The sequence below is a fragment of the Equus przewalskii genome, chromosome 10 (assembly GCF_037783145.1).
Source record: "Equus przewalskii isolate Varuska chromosome 10, EquPr2, whole genome shotgun sequence".
Lineage (NCBI taxonomy): Eukaryota > Metazoa > Chordata > Mammalia > Perissodactyla > Equidae > Equus > Equus przewalskii.
Window position 1 is genome coordinate 29992566 of NC_091840.1, and position 19728 is coordinate 30012293.

Below are 19728 nucleotides of genomic sequence, written 5' to 3' on the forward strand. Positions count from 1 at the left end.
GTCCTACTGGTCTTGGTACTAGGTAGGTACTGTTGTTGTCCTTTTACAGATAAGAAAACTGAGGCCCAGGGAACAGTAAAATGCTGAAGGCAACACGGTGAGCAGACAGCAGGGCTGGCACCAGAATCCACATGCTGAGCCACTACCCTCCACTGCTTCTTTGCCTTGCACAACTGAAACTGGCTGAACACCTGTGTCGGTGGTCCAACATAGTGACATATGTGTACTGGGAACCTAGACATGGTGGGAATGAAGATCAAAGGAGCAGCTCAGATCAGGCTGATCCCAAGGCGTGTCTGTGGAGGCTGTAAGGTCTCCTTAGCCACCCCTGGGGAGTTGATTGAAATTTTTTTCTTTATTTTATTGGCCCTGAGCTAACATCCATGCCCATCTTCCTCTACGTTATATGTGGGACGCCTGCCACAGCATGGCATGCCAAGCAGTGCATAGGTCTGCACCCAGGATTCGAACCAGCAAACCCTGGACCACCAAAGCAGAAAGCGCAAACTTAACCACTGCACCACCAGGCCGGCCCCAAGTCTGATTTTAAAGGACAGAGAGAGGCTGGTTTTCAAAACACAGGCTTTACTTATAAATCATGAAGCATTGAATTTAAAAATGAATTCAGCACTTTTGTATGACTCTCAAATCCCTCCAATATGATGTAAAAGTGAAGGACCGTGAAATGGTAAACACAGTGATCCAGGAAGATTTAGGGACAGTCTAGAGGGGTATTAGGAACATTCAGTGCTGCTGTGCTAAGCCCACAGCACCGTCCATATAAGTCAACGAGAACAGGATTCATTCTCCTAGTGCCCACCCTTTGCTGATCTGCCCAGTGCAACAAAGAGATGCATACAGTTAAGAAAGTTTCCATCTTTGATGTGTAGATTTCCCGCTGCAACTATCCTGAGGAGTCTTTATAAAGAGACATGCATGGATGTATGGATGTACTGGGCTCTGCCTTTTGCCATCAGTTGGATGAATGGAGGGAGTTGGAGGTGCTTATTCAGTGTCCACCTCCACATGCTTTTCAGAGACATGCTTGGTGAGAGCTCCTCGCAGATTCAAAACGTGGGGCACTGTCTTCTTGAGAGCCATGTACGTGAAGCAGCCCGGGGCATGCAGCCGGCACTTGGTTAAATATTAGTTGCCTTCCCCTTCCTGTGTGTGAGGCAAGTTGTACGAGGGAAGCATCAGCAGTTCGGAATGCAAAAATAGATCTCCATGTGAGGATGTGGCCTCTTTTCCCCGAGTGTGGACCAGATGTCAGGCTGCCTGGTGAGGACTCAAGGAATGTTACAGCTTCCTTCTTCGGGCCTTCATTGCCTCTCCCCATATGGAGAAGCCTCCCTTTCGATGTACTTCTTGGATCTGAAAAACAAGAACAAAAAAGAGCATGGTATAAAAGTCTCAGGTAATAAGCCTTCTGTATTCTCCCTTTCAAAAGGACTTGTATGTGTGTTATTTAGATTTTTCCAAGTCTGATACGTGGTCATCACATCATTATTTCTGTTATTACTTAACATAAAAATTAATGAAGCACTAGAAGCAAATGGACATTTGTTCTGGAAAGCATTTATCCATTTTCTTTTCAAACATTTCCTGAGTGCCAACTGTTTATCAGGCACCAAACTAGGAGTTGGGAATCCGGAGATAAGGACGATGTCATCCCTTGAGCTGGAGAAGCTTATGAATTGCAAAGAGATTGATAAATAATTGTGAAAGGAGTGTTATAGGGTATATACAAGGTGGGACCGGGAAAGCAGAAGTGGTCAGCTGTAAATGGGATGTTGAGGAAAGATAAGAGAGAATCCTCGAATTCTGTCTTGAAGAATGAGCAAAAATTATTATCAATAGGAAGAAGACATTTAAGTGACTCATTGAGGTTTTTTTTTTGACTGATATTATGAGTTAATTTCCATTAAATATGCACAGGAAATAATTCAGATCATAGTGTTAAGGGACGTGGTACTGGAATTTAAAAATTAGGGGGAGAAAAAGAATACAAAGAATGTATATGATGGTTAATCCACCAAGGGGCTAATTCCCTCCTACCCAGATAAAGGATGCTCTGGCTTCCAGGGCAGCCAAGCCACGTGTCTCCAACGTGGTGTGTTTAAAGAAGATGTTGGGAGGTTAGAGGCGGCATAATTGATGTGATTTGACAGTTGCTGTGGCAACACACCTACTTCCAGAAAATCAGTGTTAGTGGGAGGGCAGGAAAACTCCAGCACTTGCCCTGGGCTGCCCTATGCCCCACCCTTCCTGTTCTGGGCCAAGGTGTGGACCGATTCAGGACACATGCCCCCCAGGGCTGATTGCCGCCTGCCTTTGTGGCGTTGACTCTGGAATAAGATAAGGAGATGAGTAAATCAGAGCAAAGACAACAGGGAGACAAGAGGAGGAGGGGGAAGTCTGAGCAAGCCTTGCCAACTTCTTTCAGGAAAGTGTCTCCCCAGTGTCGTATTTGAATATACTGAATGACCCAAGGATTTCTATGAAAATAATGCTTATTGCATTAATGTGTGTAAACCTCCTCTTATGGAAGCAGCGGCAAAGAATGCTTTGGGCATAAATAAACTAGTCTTTAGAGGAGCAAAAAGGGTTGGGTTAATGAAAAATTGATTGTGACAAGTTTTGGCTGAAGAGCTAGGTGGTTTCCTCTGGGGCGCCACCTTCTGGTAAACCAGAGATATGACATGGTGTGAATACTCCCCTCTTGTGTGATGGTGGGTTTCCTTACGTGCTTGAGCGTACCAACCGCTTACAACCACAGAGGCTATTTCCTCTAGATCATTGGTTCTCAACCTCGGCCTCACGTGAGAATCAACGGTGGATTCTTCTTTTTAAATTATCTACAAATATTTAATTACGAAAGTAATATATGATGATTGTAAAATAAAGTCAGAACCGTACAGGTGCACAACTTGAGTTCCTATAGCCCATTTCCAGATTTAAGTATCAGAAATTTCTTGGATACTCTTCTAGACATTTTCTTTGTGTTTTTAAATGTGTGTGTATATATATAAATATATACATATCTATTTATAAAAAGGTACAGTTCTCACTTTATTTTACAATTATATATTTATATATATGTTGTGTGTATGAGAATATGGAAATATATGTATATACATTATACATGGTGTTATGCAACTTTCCTTTTTTACTTAGTATCTTTTGGATATCTTTCCATCTTAGTCCCTATAGATCTACGGCCGCATGGAATCCCATTGTCTGGCTGTGCTGTAATTTATTTAACAAGTATCTTGAGCTTGTTTTCTACTTGGATGCCATTCTTTGCACCTGTGTGTGGCGTATCTAAAGTTTAAGATCCTAGATGTCGAATTGCTGGATCAAAGTCTGTAGGCTCCAAAAGAATTGTCCTAGTTCATACTCCCACCAAAAGTGTGTGAGAAGGCTAGCTCCTCCTTCATTAAAAAAATGAAAAAAACCAAAGAGAAACAAAATGGAACAAAAATACAGAGCCCAGGCCCCATCTTCAGCACTTCTGCTTGAGGTGGGAGGGGTGCTGAGTATCTGGGTTTTTTGTTTTGTTTTGTTTTTTTGAGGAAGATTAGCCCTGAGCTAACATCTGCCGCCAGTCCTCCTCTTTTTGCTGAGGAAGACTGGCCCTGAGCTAACATCCGTGCCCATCTTCTTCTACTTTATACGTGGGACACCTGCCAAAGTGTGGCTTGACAAGCGGTGCGTAGGTCCACACCCAGGATCCGAACCAGCAAACTGAAGCAGAACATGTGAACTGAACCACTGTGCCACCAGGCGGGCCCTGAGTATGTTGAAAAAGTTCCACAGGTGCATCTGGTCCCTAATCAGGGTTGAGAACCATAGCCTTAGATAGAGGGTAAAATTGAGGTTCGGCCCCTAAATGATCTTGCCTTGGGCATGTCCCTTCAGGTCTAAGCAGCAAGCCTTCCCTTAATGTGGTCCATTGGGAGCACTAGAACAACTCGCTTCCTCTGAAGTTCCTGTTAAACTGGCGATCTTTATTTAGTCAGATGTAAACACTAAATGAATCTGTATTGTTAAAATAGCCTAGGATTAAAGCTACAGACCCAGAGACGTAACACCTACAATATGATGCTTTTCTCACTATTCTATAATTTTTTTTATCAAAATCCATTTCTTCTTTTTATAGACTTTTAAATAATAATTTAATTCCTTTAATTCCTTTCAGTGTGGCCTCAGATTCCATTTGAAGTAGGTAGAGTTTGTGGATATTGGAAGTCAATACCTCTTTCTCTGATTTCAGTGTGAAAAGTCCCCGGGCAGGTACACAGCTTGCCAGCTTTGGGAATTAAAAGTGTCTCCTTTCCCTTATTTAGTTAACCTCAATAGATGGAGAGAGAGAAAATGGACATTTCTTCTCCAGAAAACCTGTTCTAAGAATTATCCATCTTAAGGAATTATTCTGGTTATTGACTTTCTTCACAGCCTGCTTCAGAAAAAATCCACTGGGGACTAGCCCAGCGGCACAGTGGTTAAGTTCGCAGGCTCTTCTCCAGCAGCCTGGGGTTTGCTGGTTCAGATCCCGGGCGCGGACATGGCACCACTTATCAAGCCATGCTGTGGTGGCATCCCATGTATAAAAAATGGAGGAAGATGGGCACAAATGTCAGCTCAGGGCCAATCTTCCTCAGCAAAAAGAGGAAGATTGGTGGCGGATGTTAGGTCAGAGCTAATCTTTCTCAAAAAAAGAAAAAGTCCACTGGCCTTCAGGTCTTTGACCCTTTCCCTTGAGGCTGTGCCTTGCCAACCTCTTCTGTATGTCCCTGTCTGCTGAGCCGCTGCCAAGGACAATGTCCTTAGCTCTGTGGCATCAGGAAGGCATGTGACGCCTTCACCCCTTACAGCCACCCTGCAACCTAAAGACGATTTGTCTTCATCTAACAGCATGTCCTTTTTCTTCCTTTTTGAGGAAACTGACTCCTGCCTCCTGCCAGCTAGCATTTGCCTGGTGTATCTTTACAGTTGGTCTCCTTATCAACCAGCTCACTCCCGTGATTGGGCAAGAACTGCCTTCCATTAAGGAGTTTTGTGTTAGGAAATCTGAGCTGATTGGGACAGGCAGGGTGGGGAGGGTGGTTGTCAACATCTTGGAGTGACAAAGGATTTCAGAGGTGTTGGGATATTCTTGGCCCATGGAAAGATTGCAGACTGTGGTGGGAATTCTCTTTTCCTGCATGGTGGACATGAGAAGCTAAAGGAGAAAGTGTGCAACAAAGTGAAGAACTTGCATGAGTGTTTGAGAATGACTTAGTGTCTAGTTTCTATTTACCCGAGAAGCACACAGACCTTGCCTCCTGCCTGTGAAATAGAAAGGCAGATTTTTGTCCCATGCTGATTTCTCCATAGACTACATTAGGCAGGAGCCAGATGGATTCAGCTTGGCTAGTCTTAGCGCAAGCTGGAAAATTTCATTTTTTCTGAAACAACACATTTCTAAGAAATTGGTCTAAAATATTGTTCTAGTGTATGTTAGGGAACTTTATGACTATAGGCTGACTTACTGCAGGCTTATAAAGATGTGGGAAAATTTACCTGCATCTCCCTTTTCCCCCCACCAATGTGCTGGTGGTAAGAACTAGATTTAATGGAGCCTTCCATTTTTACTATTTGTCTAAATCAGTGGCTGTTTGGCAATTTTTTCTCCTATGTGGGACTTGAATTTATTCAAGAAAACCTGAGTGCACACCTTTACCCAAATCTTGGCTTGCATCTGAATGTAAAAATCAGATGCATATTCATGGGATGTTAATTCAGATTATAGATTGCTGTAAACTATATATATTACTCTATAGTCTTCTCTTTCCTTCTGCCTAAATGACTGAGATGGAGCTGTCATTCCTTATAATGTAATTCCCCCATGATGGCTCATCGCAAAGGTATATGCCAGTTGGGCAATCACAAAACTTGTGCAGTGAATACTTACGTGCAGCTCAGGTGCCCAGCAGCATCTGCAAAGCCTGGCAGTAGTAGGAGATTGCTCACCTCATCCCAGATGAGACGCTGGGGGCACAAAATCCATTTTGTTTAGTTACCAGCTGACTCCATGGAATTAAGTTGATTTTTTTACCCAAGAATCCATATTCCTGACTTAGCATTACCCCCACCCCAGCAGCTCCTATTGCCTAGCAACACTTATTTAGTAAACGTTCAGAATTATTAACTGATAAGGAGAGAGAGAATGTCCCTCTTCCGTGTTATAGACACAGCCTATGGTACAGGTATCTCTGTAGGCTAGGGAGGGTCTCTACAGGCATTTTCATGTACCATCTTCCCTGTCTCCATAGCCCAGGCCCCTCAAAACCTACACTCACCAGACCAAGAATAAAAAAATAAAAAGACGTTGTGGAATTTTAGGCAGTAGGTGCAGTAGACAGCAAAGGGAAATACTAGGCTGGGTTGCTCAATATATTAAGATGCCCTCGCAAGCACCCCTCACAAAATACTCCCGCAGAGAATGGAAAGGAGACACCTAACCTCCCAAGAAGCCTGTAAGAACCCCGGGATTCCTGCCACATGTAGGGCTGGGAGAGTGTTGCTTGAGGGAAATTGTTGGACACTAGCCTTTGCCATTAATTTTGCGGGTGGACATGTGTGGGCGGAAGTGTAGAAAGAAAGTTAGGGCTTTGGAGCTGGTCCTAATTTAAAGTAGGTTCTTCTAACTCACTAGCTATTTGACCTTGAGCAACTTACTTAGTCTGCCTCGTCCTATTGTTTCTCCTTTGTTCAGTGGACGTGATAGTGTAGCTCCTTGATTATGAGCCACCGTGACTGCCCAGGAGGGGTTAACGGCATAATCAGGAGAACCATCTCTGTGGTCAGTCCCATTTACCGCCTACCTTTCTGGCCTCTCTGAAGCCTCCTCCACAGAGTCCTCTTCATCTCCGTGTCCCTCAATCTCAGGGTTCACCCGGGACCTGTTCTCTGGCTTTCTTCTTGCTCTGTATTCTCTCCTGGAGGATGTCAGGGTTATGAAATCTGTATCACTAGTTGATTGCTCTGCTCTTCTGAAGCCTGGACACATCTATGAAGCTAAGATGCACATCCTCCTGCTTCTTCATCTGGAATCCAGAGTCAGGTGCTGCCTTCTCCTCCAAATCTGCTCACTCCCCTGAGTTGCCCATTTCAGTGAATTTTACCACCTCCTTTCTAGCTGTCCAAGCCAGAAACCGCAAAGTTAACCTTCCTCTCTCTTTCTCTTTCCCCCATATCAAGTTGGCTAAGACTCATTGATCCTGCCTCATTAATAACTCTTGACTCTAACAGCTCCTCTGCCATTGATGTGGGGTGAACTCCCACCATTTCCAGGCTCCCCTCTGATGCCACCTCAGCTCGGTTACCACAGCAATATTTCATTAATTGCTCCCCATTCCCTTGAGGATAAGATCTGGACATCTAAGGCCCTTTGTCTGGTCTCAACTCTTACTACCCCTCTCCTTGCCTTCTGAGCTCTAGTTGCACAAACTAGTTTCAATTCCCTGGCTGGCCTGTCAATTCTCTCACATCTTTATGCTTTCACATATTCTGTTCCCCCATCTTGATCACTCCTTTTCCCTTTACTTGTCTAACCAAATTTGAGACTTGGCCAAGATGCCAACTCACTCTGAGAAGTATTTCCTGATGCCCCTGCACTCTCTCCAAGGATGTGGATTAGTGATCGACTTTTGAACTCCAACCTTTGGCTCCCTGGGCAGAGCGCTCTCATTGCACTTAGTGCCCTGTACTCTAATCATCTCTGTGCTTACCTGTTCCCATCTCCAGACTGTATGCTCCCAGGACTTGGGTCTCATTCATATATTCTCAGAGCCCAGTCCATAGGAGGTGCTCAATAAATGTTTGTTAGACAAATGAATGTTTTAATCAACAAGCCTTTGTTGATCATCTTCTGTGCAAGGCATTGGCATAGACGATTTCCTGAAAAGATTTCCAGTCTAGTATGAGAATAGATAATTGCTTAGCAGTTTCACTTATGCTGATAAAACTTCTAGGCTTGTATATGCTAAGTGCAATGTGATACAGGTATTAAATGTGAGGGCAGTTAGACAGAGTTGTCACCCACCCTGGGACAGTCAGCAGGAAGAAGGCTTGAGCTAGACCTTGATGGATGGTAGGACAGGTAGAGGTGGAGAGGATGTGAAGCAAGAATGTCCAGGAAACAAGGCAGACCAGCTCGGCTTGAGCAGAGAGGACAAGGTGGGAGCAATGTGCCTGAGTGTGGAGGTCCTTGACTGCCAGACAAAGAGTTTGGAACGGGAGGCAGTGGGAAGCCATGGGCTACCTTGGATCATGGCAGAGATGTTCCAGGAAGAGTAACTTGGCAGCTGTTGGCAGATGGGATTGCAGCTGGTCAAGAGACCAGTAAGGAAGGAATTGCAGTTGTCTAAGTCCTTAGTGGAATGCTTGCACCTGGCCTGTGACAGGGATCGGAAACACAAAGGAAAACCTCTACTAACTCCAAGGATGATTTATTGCTAGAGCTAGAATGAGCCTTTGCTGTCATCTGGTCATTTAATGGGTAGTCAAATTGAAGCCCAGGGAACTCCCCAAGGTTCTCATAACTGATGGGGTCTTTGGATTCCGATCCATGGCTCATTTCTCTCTCCTGCCCACAAGATGTGGCATTCAAGTTTAAAGCCTGGCAGAATGGAGAAATAGTTCACAGGCATGAGGAGACCTTGGAGGATGAGTGTGGCTTACACACATTGGCTTAGAGATGACAGTGCGACTGGAGGCAATGACCAGGAGCCCAAGGGCCAGGTTAGGACTCTCTGTGAGCTTTGGTGTGAGAGAATTACGGGGGGCCCTGGCCAGGAGCCAAGGCAAGGATGCTTTGGAAAAGCATGTTTACTTTTGGGTGCTCAACTTGGAGACTCTCATAGGAAAGAATTTTTGTGGATCTCCTTGAGAAGCCGCAGAACCACAGACACACCTGAATCCTATTCATGTTCATCCGGAAACTCAGGCTTTAAAACAATCCTGTTTTTCTTCCTATGTTTGTTTGGCTCGGTTTGGGGGTTGGGGAGAGGAGGAAGGGTGGCGTTCACAGAGCATCTGGGCCATTTGCTTGCACTTGGGTCCTGGGTTCACGGTGACCATCAGCGCGCCTCGTCACTTATCTAGTCTCCTGCTTCACTCTCTCCTCCAAATCCAAACACAAAATTTAACATAGCCCCAAGGAGAATGGGCAGTTTCATAACTCGCCATGGCAGCACTTCAAAACTGCGGGTTTCAAATGACTGGGCCCACACATTTTCACCAACTCAGACAATTAAAGAGACTCCAGGGACCTAGGTGGTGCTCATTCAAGTGGTGCATGTTGTCATTAAAAATGGAAAGGGCCTCTGAAGATAGACTCCAGGTCTGGGAGACTTGGTTTCTCTGGTGGAGAAGAAGGTAGCCCATCCTAGGGGATGGAGGTAAATGGCTCAGGGGTTCAGTTTCTCCATAGGTCCCATGGGCCCATTGGCCCTGCCTACTTCTCAGGGTTGTCGGGAGGGCGGAGCGAGGCTGTAGATATTCCCCAGGCAGGGACCTGGGTGGAGATGCAGCATATCAAAGCCAGCGGGAGCCCCTCCTGTCCCCACTCTTCTTTGGGAAGCCGATAGTCTTGACTGCATCACACCAGGCATACCATGGGTGGGAGGGGCGGGCGTTGATGAGGGTTGGGCTTTGGTCGCCACTCTGTCCTCTCCAGGTGTCTCTTGTTGTCATCTAGGGGGTGGGTGGCAGCAAGGCTTGAAATGGTCATTCTGTGTTGCAGTCACTGTGGCAGCCCTGGGAGGGATTGGGCCTTTGCTCTTGAGAAGGGAGAGCTGAAGCACAAAACAATTTGGAGACTCTGAGCTAGCCCGTGGTTGGCTGGGACTTAACCTTCCATTTCCCCGGGGGTCTCCACCCCACCCTGCATTCCCTGCTAGTGCGTGGTAGAGGGGGGATGGGGAGGGGGCGGGGCATGGGTGTGTGGGAGAAGGACAGTGCCTCTGGGTTCCCATTCACAACCCTCCATATCCACCCCAGGGGGCCCGTGTGGGAAGATCTGGAATGTACTTCATGCAGCCTTAGTCTCTGGCATTGCGGGTTCATTTCTGGCCAGTCTGTTACTTGTCTGCACCCTGAGGTGCTGTGACAGCTTTGGGGAGAGGCTCTTGGCTCACGGGAGAGGAGCAGAGGGTGCTCTGTCTCAGACACAATGGGGAGAAGGCCAGTGGGCCCACACATGCCCGTCCACTAGTTGGAACTTTACTCCACACTCATTTAACTGACTTGCAACAGGCTCTGCTGTGGACGAGCTCCTCGGGTCTCACCTCTCAGTCGGTTCAAGGAGGCAGGTTTCTTGCTGACACTATTGGCAAGACGCATGATGACAAACACCCTCGGAATGAGAGGCCTTCTTAATCCAGTCCAAGCTCCTGCCAAGTTAGGAGCTGCCGAGTCAAGTTAGGGCCATTTTGGGTACTGATGCACAATCCCAGGGCAGAATGCTTGTCCTGGACACAGGTCACACTTGGTGACGTCCCACAGGCTTTGCTTGGGCTGCAGCTGGAGGAAAGCGGGAGCTGGGGGAGGGTGCCGGAGGGAGGTGCGGAATCCACGCCCCCTGAGGGTCCTCCCTTTGATACTGCCCGTCCCATCCAGCCCCACTTGACAGATGAGGGAATAAGACTCTGCTTGGTGCAGTGACTGGCCCCAGGCCACAGAGCTATTTAGGGGCAAAACCAAGTCCAAGGCTATCTACACTTTCTGATGAGCGTGCTGCCTTGTAGTGAAGGTCAAAGCGGAGGGATGAAGGCCAGAGCGGAGCCTCAGAGCAGAGTTCCAACTGTCTTTCTTTGCCCAAACCCGGATCAAGCATTAATTAACATACTGATAATTTAAGGGTATAGGTCTAAAACACACCTCCCCTATGAAATGACCTTTGAAGTCAACTTCATCTCTACATAACGGAATATATTGGACACTCTCTCTGCCAGGAATCTTCGCCCTCCTTTTAATGAGGTGTGGTCTCTGGCAACCCAGAAGCTCTTTAAAGATGCCAGCAGGGAGAGGCAGTGTTGACATGAGCCCTGGCCCTGTGGTCAGCAGTTGCATTGTCAAATGCAGAGGGGCCCTTGGCTCAGGCTCGCCATCAGGAAGACTGAGGGAGTGGAGGAGGGAGGAGGGGAAAGAGGCAGGGAGAGAGGAAAAGGAAATGGGATGACTGGCTGCCCGTAACTTCCAGGGGGCTCTTGTCCATGACAAGAGGCCACTCTTGCCTCTCCGGGGGACCATCTGCTGCCCAGGAACATGTTGGGCTGGAGAGGAGGGACCTGCAGTGTCCTCCCCTTTCTTTCTCTTCTGCCCCTTTGAGGGGAAGTGAAGTGGAATAGAAAGGGCATTGGCCATGGGTCAAGGTCACTTAAGACTGAACTCCAGCTGACCTTCCCACCAGCTTTCTAGCTATGGGACTATGCAGGTGGTTTCATCTCACTAACTCTCCATGTCCTCATCCATAAAATGTGGGACACATTACCCTGCTTTGGGGCGGGCTGATGGGTCAGTGGAATGTTGTCCATTGGGTTCGTAGTCCAGGTCCTGATGCAAGACTCTCACTCAGGAAGCACAAAGTCCCACGCTTCCCCTTGGAGCATTTACATGATTAAGGACTTGGGTTTTAGAGTCAAAACGATTGGGAGGTGAGTCTCTGTGTCATCTACTAGTTGGACAACCTTGGGCAAATCATTGATCATTTCTGAGCTTGCTTTCAACTGTCTGTTTCCATTCCTTTATTTCCACATCTGGAAAATGGGGATATCAGCAATTCCACCTTCATACAGCTATTGTGAGGATTAAATGAGGTAATTCATCAGAAGGGCCTGGTGGACAGCAAGGGCTCCCCCCAGTTACCCATCAGTATTACTTATCAGGATTACTCGTGCCTACTGGCCCTCAGGGCTTCATTTCGTTCGCCCTCTCAGGAAATGGTAACAGGCAGAGCCCCTTCCTAATGTTTACACATTATGGATTGAGCTGGCTTTTCAGCATCATGCTTTACCCATAGTTCTGTTGACAGCCTGTTACTGTGTGCAGAGAGTTGTTGGAAGAGAGCCACTTAGATCAAAGCGATCTTGATAGCGGGCCTTTCAGAGTACTTGTTCTGCACTCATGGACAGCACTTTCTGGTACCTTGTCTGAATTTGGCACAAAGGAAGTGTGTGTGTGTGAGAGATTTGTTTTTGTCTCAAAGTCTGTGTATCAGTCATAAAAGGCTCAGGACACTTGAAAAGTATCAAGGTCATGACAGATTCCCAGCTGCTGGGGTCCAGAAGGATACTTCTCAGTTTGATCTTTGGCTGAGTCTTTGCTTTCTCGTCCTCTTTCTGTCTCTTTCTTCCTTCTTTTTCTTTTTTATGCCCTCTTTCCTTCTGTGTTCCCTTTCTTCCTTCCTTCACTCCTTCATTCATTTCTTCTTTCCTTCATTCTTATCTTCTTTCTTTAGTTTCTTAATTCTTCTTTCCCTCTCTTTGATCTCCTCTTTCTCCTCCTCTTCTTCCTTTCTAGGGGTTTGAATGATCTTCTCTTGTTGGCATTTAACACAGCCTCCTGAAAGGATTATGTGCAAAGTGAAGCAAAGTTCATTTAAAAAAAAAATAATGTTTTTATTTTTGACTTTGAAATGAAAGATGTTCACTATAGACAATTTGCAAAATATAATAAATGAAAAAATAGTCTCTGTTCCCTCAAATGGTCTTTGTTAGGATCTGGGAGAATTTATTCCTGGTTACTCGATAGTTTTACTCAGTGACTCCTTCATGCAGGCCCCGTCTAGAACCTGGGGATGGAACAGCAAATAAAACAAGGTCCCTGACCCATAGAACTTACATGTGAATGGAGGGAGGTCATCAACAAACGTCAAACAAATACAAAAGATAATTTGAGGTGGAGATAAATGTTGTAAAGGAAATGAAACAGGATGGCTTGAGAAGCCATGAGTTGGGGTAGAGGAAAGTCAGAAAATTAGAGGAGATGGCATTTGAGCTGGTGTCTAAATGACGCAGAAGGACCAGGCAGGCACAGAGCAGGGGAAGAATGTTTTAGAGAGAATGCTAAGTACAGAGGCCCGGGTGGGGTCCTGCTGGGGTATGTGAGGAGCAGAAAGAAGAACAGTGTAGCCAGGCTTGTTGATTGAGAAAGAGCCTTGAATCTTATCACACGTGGCAGTGGAAAGCCTTTGGAGGGTTTGGGTTTGGGGAAGTGACCTGCATAGGTGTGCATCTTGAAAATACCTCCAGGTGGCTGTGTGAAGAGTGCGATAGGGACACAAATGGGAGGAGTGAGAACGTATAGGAGGAGGTGGCCGTAGTTCAGGGGAGAGACCATGCTGGCTTGGACAAGGGGACATAGTCTGTTTATTTGATTCTTTTTAAGTATCTGTGATCATAGTATCTATACTTTGTATTTGTGTTTCTATAGAGACCAGTAATTGAGTACTTTGGAGGTACTATGCATTGTGCTCAGTGCTTGATTTATATATACGTTATCTCATTCATTTCTCACACAAACCTATGAGCCAGGCATAGTAATCTCCATTTGCAGATGAAGACACTGAAACTCAGAGGTAGATAAAGGAAAAAAAATCACCAGTAGTCCCTCTTCTTAAAACAGACCTTACTAGGAGACCGGGGAGAATTTCTTCCTGGTCCTTTATTCACAAACGCCCAGGTTTCTAACATATAGGTGGCAGACTCAGAATTCAAACCCAAGTCTGACTACTTCACAGCTTAACCATTACCATGTACCTTCAAAAGCCCTGCAATAATATTAATGCTATTGTATAAGCATCTCCCCATACACAGTAGCTCAGCGTGTAGATCAGTCTTCCATTGCCATGATAATGTTTGCCAAACAGTCACAAGTACTGAGTAGCAAACACAAATGAGAGTTTATTGTGCACTCATCTGAAATTGCTATGGGCCGGTCAGGTGGCTGTGCTGATCTTGGCTGGACTCGCACATCTAGGGAGCAGGGTGATTTAGGCTGACCCAGACTGGCCTGCTCCACGTGTCCATCATCCCACAGTGGGCTAGACCAGGCATGTTTACAGTGATGGCAGAAGTGCTAGAGAGAAGAAGAAAGAACCTGCAAAGCCTCTTTAGGCTCAGCCTCGGAACTGACACTGTGTCACATCTGCTACATTCTGCTGGCCAATGCAAGTCACAAGGCTGGCCCAGATTTGAGGGGTGGGGAAAGAGAGTGTCTGGAACTGCACAGTCACATGGAATGGGACATGCGTAGAGGGAGGGATGGGAGCTTTGGCCTTTAGGACATAGCTGCCTTTGCAGAGAGCTTATTGGACAAGATAGTGGTTCCTTGCCATCGGAATAGAGACCAGCTAATCAGCCTCAGAGTCCAGAAAACCCATATCCTTAGGATGTACTTGTGAGGTTTTTATTTAATCTCTGTCATATTGTGAGCACTCTTTGTTGACCCTGTAGTGTTACTGCAGTCCTCTAAGTTAATTGGTTCCCTGTACTGTAAAGGATTCTTAGAAGCAGGGGTGTTTTATAGCTCAGTAGGCTGTGAGCCCTGATGGTGGTTTTCTTCTGAAAGCAGTGGATGCAAACAGGGTAAAAGATGCTATTTCAAACCAAAACTGTGATCATCTGGAGTCAAGAAGGTCATGACAAGCAGACTACAAACTGGTTCTGGGGAGGAGAGAAAGATCTGGGGCCGAACCTTGAATCACAAGGAATTTCACCTATCATTTCTCATAGAAAACCCTTTGGTCAAAACAAAATCACTTTCTCTTTCCTCAGCCTTCCTTTCCAGAGAATAATGTGCATCAGCTGGCTAACGCTTGTCAGTGATAAGCACTAGAACACAGTATCCGCCCTGACATTCCTGCTGCAACTCTGATGCTTTGTTTATTTAACTGCCTGAATGAGAAGCAGATCAGAAAGGTTGGAGGTGTTGCAATTAGCCTTGCGGATTAAGTAGGAAATACAACTATAATTTATTACTTTGATGCAGCCGTAAATTAAAGAAATAAACCATTGACTTGAGAAGGGATAAGGACACAGGACACAGATTGCTGCTGTCCCATTCATTGATGACTTCTAGCCCATCAGCTAATTGAACGTGAGGTGCTAAAGTCTTGTTAAAGTATGTAAGAATAAGAAACATCCTGGCTTCAGTTATACTATTTGGGGGTTTAGTCATGCCTAAGCTGTGACAGAAGCAGAGGCCAACTTTGGGTTTGAAGGTGACTTCTAATCTCCTTCCAGATTTAAGCTTTTTGCTCCACCCTTTCCTCCAGAAATCCTCCTGGAAGTGACTTTCATCAAGACGCTTTCAGAAAGAAGGAAACAGTGTTCCAGCAAACGGCAGAGTCTGTCTACATCATGGGGTTGATCTTGTTCACCCTGGACCTTTCAAAGAAAGCCTCGGAGAAATACCAAGCTCCGACTTAAGAAATACAGAAGAAAACCACATGATCATTTCAACAAATACTAAAAAGGCATTTGAGGAAACTTCATACATCATTTCTGATTGAAAAACAAAATGAAACTCACAGTACAATAGGGCTGGTGGGGTTGGAACTGCCTTAGTTGGTCAAACCGAATCTACTAGGATTCTAGAACAAACTGTCATACTTAAGGGTTTGAAGCATTAAAAGCGTTTCTGTTAAAGTCTGGGACAAGCAGGGGTCTCTGGTCTCATCCTTTGTCCTCACTATCTTGCAGAGCCTTGCTAATGCAGTGAGATTTTCTTTTTTTTTCAAAGTAGAGGTTATAAACATTGAAAGGAAGCGACCATTCCTAGAGGCAGAAGATAAGATTATTTAGCTAGAAAACTCAGAGAAGAACTGTTAGAATTAATAAAGGAGTAAAGTAGCTGGATATAAACCCAGCATTTTAAAGCCAGCAGCTTCCTATATGCCAGCAGTAACTAATTAGGAAATTTTCCCCAATAGGGGAAATTTACACTAGCAACAACGATTATAAAACATTTAAGGGGTAAACTTAGCAAAAGGTGTGAAAGGTTAAAATCAAGGAAACTATAAAACTTAACTGATAGATATAAGAAAAAGACCAAAAACTAAAAATGGAGAGTATACTATGGGCATACTCAGTATCTTAAAGATATCAGTTGTCCCCAGGCTAACCTGTGGCTTTCATGCCATCTTCATTAAAAAATCCCAATAATAATTTTAAATATAAGGACTTAAATATATTCTGAAATTCATCTAAAAGAGTATAAGAACGCTGAAGAAATTTTCCAAAAAGAACAAGAAGAGGGAAGAACTTGCCCCATCAAATATCAAGCCTTACTAATGCCATTCATTATATTAAGATATTTGGAAAACATTAAATAAAGCCTCTTGCTTATACTGTACATAAAACTAAATTCTAGGTGACTCAAAATTCTAAGAATGTAAGTCAACTATGGTTGTATTTGAGAAAAATATAGAGTAATATACATATATATACACACATATATGCGTGTATATAGTTACATGTAATAAATCATTTTATGTAATGTAATTATATATTATAATTTTAATAGTATATATAAGTTATATGCTATATAATTGTGAGGTAGAGAAAGTTGAAAAGTTAGAAGCCATAAGGAGATTTCAAGATATTATTGCATTACAATGAAAGTCCCTTAATAATGAAAAACTCTATAAGCAAAGTTAGAAAACAAACTACAATCTGGGAGAAAATATTTGCTATAGATAAAACAGATGAAGGGATTATATCCATAGTCTATAAAGAGTTCTTACCAATGAATAAGCAACAAAATCCATTTAAAAAGGGGCAAAAGATATGAAGAAGTGGTACACAGGAGAAGAAAGAAATACCCAATAAACGTGAGATGTTCAGTCTCACTAGTTACGAGGGAAATGCAAATTAAAACAATAGTGATATTTGGGTATATCAGATTGGCAGCATTTTAAAAATTAATATTTGTGTGAAAATGCACTCTCATTTATGTTGGTGCAAGTGAAAATAAATACAACAATTTAGTAGTACATTTAGAAATATAAAATGTATATACCTTTTGCATGAGCAGTCCCACTTCTAGGAATCTCCTCTACAAAAATCCTCACATACCTAAAAATGCATTATTTGGGGAATGATTAGATAAATTGTTATATATCCAAACTATGGAATACAACCACCCTTTAAAAAGAATAAAGTAGTTCTATTTGTACTAACATGGGAAATTGTATATGATATATTGGTATATTGAATTTAAGATATGTGGGTAGTATATTTTGCTTAAGTCATTTGTTTGTAAAAACCAAGCTTTGAGAGGTTCACACTGAGCAGCTCAGGATGGTCTCCTCTAGGAAGAGCAGAGGATGGATTAGGGGCAGGGCAGAGGGACTCTTCTTGACACATTTCTGCATTTGTTGAGATTTTCAATGATTCTCACTCTGGTAATTTAAAAACTTAATGTAATGTTTCACTCTTAAACTGAAAATTCTTATATTAAAATTTTGCAAATCCCCAAAAGTAGGACAAAATAACAAAGATCCTCCTCCCCATTACACAATGACACTGTTGACATTTAGGAACAAAGGGGAAAAAAATGAATCCAGCAGAGTTAATTCAGTAGAAAATATAGACAAACAAGATGGCGCAAGGGTGTCTTTGGAGAGAGAGGAGACCCAGCTTTGTTTCTCAGGTCCTTTGCCATTTGCTGTTTGACGCTGGGGAAGCCATTGACCTCGTCTGTGGTCCAGTTAGGTTTTCTCCATGCTGCAGGTAGGGCTGACCTACTTCCATTGGAAGAAAGAGCCAGAGAGAAAGAATGCCGAGAAAGGTTCTGCCTAAATGTGAAGTGTTATTGTTAGAATGTCCATGAATGAATGTCAGAGCCCAGAGTGTCAGAGGGCCACCATTAAATGAGGAATACTCTTTATAGAAGCTGAACTCTGAAGTAGGCACCACGGTGAGGAGTGGGGTGGGGATAAAATAGATAAAACATGAAAGACCATCATAAAGACCATCATGTCTGGTAGAGGACGGATGTGTGTGTGTGTATGTATGAAACTTAACATTTATAAAGCAATAAAGAATAACATGTTTAATATAGCATGATAAACCAAATACTGAAGTACTAAGGAGGAACTTGAATTAACTTGGAGCAATTAGATGTGGGAAATATTAATTAAGAGATGCTTCCAGAGGGTAGGAGAAGGGTGCATCTGACCATGTGTGTGTGTTCACGTTGCGGGAGGTGGGGTGGAGTGGTGGTTGTGGTGATAGGGCATGGGTAGCTTTGTTAGGAAGTTCAAAGAGAGTTTCTAAAGGGAAAATAAAATCCCTGTTTGACTCAGACATGGTTCATTTTCTGAGGCAATGTCAAGAGGCACAAGATCAAATCTAGCTTGACACCATCCAATACAGAACTCAGCAGTCTCTAGACGCTGGAGCTGAGCTGCAGCTTGGCTAATGAGAAATCTCGGTCCTCTGCCAATGCCTCAGGGCCCATCTCTTCCTCTTTGGCAAGCAGGATACAAAGAGAGCTCAAAGCAGAGTAGGGGCCCAAAAGGTCACCCAGAACATTCATTTTGCAAGCTCCCCACCAGGCCTTTCCAGAAAACAGATGAGCATGGTTTCACAGTTTGGCTAGAATGTGAGCCAATGGCTTCGTGCTTCAACCTGGGGTAGATTTTAATGAAACCTAAAGGATCGTTCACACGTTGTCCAACCATTGGCAGTGAGGAAGAGGAGGAGATGGGCCAAACCCAGCTGAGCTGTATCCTCTCATTTATTCTCTGGGTGTGAAAGGAATGATTGTAAAATTCAGATAAAACTAGAAGCTAAGGCTCAGAGCTCGCCACATAAACGCTGTGGTCTGTTATTAAGTTCACTTTCACCAGTAAGACACATTCCAAAACGCAGTAAAGCTGTTGTTCTGTGGATGTTTGTGTGTTTCAGTGGTTTTGGCTGGTAGAACTCTCAAGTGGGAGTTAGATCGTCTTCATTATGCCCTTTCTAATTTGGTCAATATTTCTTGACCGTATCCCCTTCTCACTGTCCCCCTGCCAGTATCCATGGCCACATGGGTTATCACAACAGCCTAGTGGCTGACCTTCCCTCTCCAGTCTTGCCCCCTTCAGTCCATTCCTCACGCTGCCTGAGTCTTCTTTCCAATCTTCTGCTCCACTTGTCACTTGACTGCTCAGCATCCTTCAGTGACATTCAGGACCTTTTATAAGATCCTCACTGGCCACCTTCCTGACCACATCTCTTGCATGTACACTCCCACCCACCACCATCCTGTGCTCTGATTCAGCGCTTCAGCTGCCCAAGACAGCTTGCAGGTCCTCAAAAAGGTAACCCTCTGTCTTGTCTTTGTGCCTGGATTACCCTTTTTGATAATTACTATTTGTCTTAAGATGCAGCTACACCAAGTGTCATCTCTAGGAAGTGTCCCCTAACCTCTTTTGTGTTATGCGCTGTTGCCCCACACTCTGGAAGCATGTGCAGTTTACTTCTCTCCCAGCACCTTCACTATATCCCAACTGGCTAGTTATTGTTCTGATTCTCTGGCTTGCATGGAAAACACTTTTAAGGTAGAAATCATGTATTTCTATCCATTATACCTTGCAGGGTGCCTGGCACATAGTTGTTTCTCCATGAATGTGTTATAGTTAAGAATCAATGCATGTATTTTTTAATTTAGTTTGTGAAAATGTGTATGTGG

The 19728-nt window shown here is 44.2% G+C and overlaps 1 protein-coding gene and 1 long non-coding RNA gene across 7 annotated transcripts in view; one reads left to right on the plus strand and one right to left on the minus strand.

Moving 5' to 3' along the window:
- Positions 1-19728, plus strand: part of HLF (HLF transcription factor, PAR bZIP family member) — a 52658-nt gene that overhangs the window by 23213 nt on the left and 9717 nt on the right. The gene's annotated exons all lie outside the window — the stretch shown is intronic.
- LOC103550715 (uncharacterized) lies at positions 569-17125 on the minus strand. 2 transcript variants are annotated; one of them, XR_011523098.1, is made up of 4 exons: positions 17068-17125; positions 6870-6983; positions 5957-6033; positions 569-1374 (listed from the first exon to the last, which is right to left on the minus strand). It is a non-coding gene; the product is annotated as an uncharacterized lncRNA (long non-coding RNA). The 2 variants fall into 2 exon arrangements; XR_544865.2 differs by lacking the exon at positions 17068-17125 and having other exon boundaries at positions 6870-8547.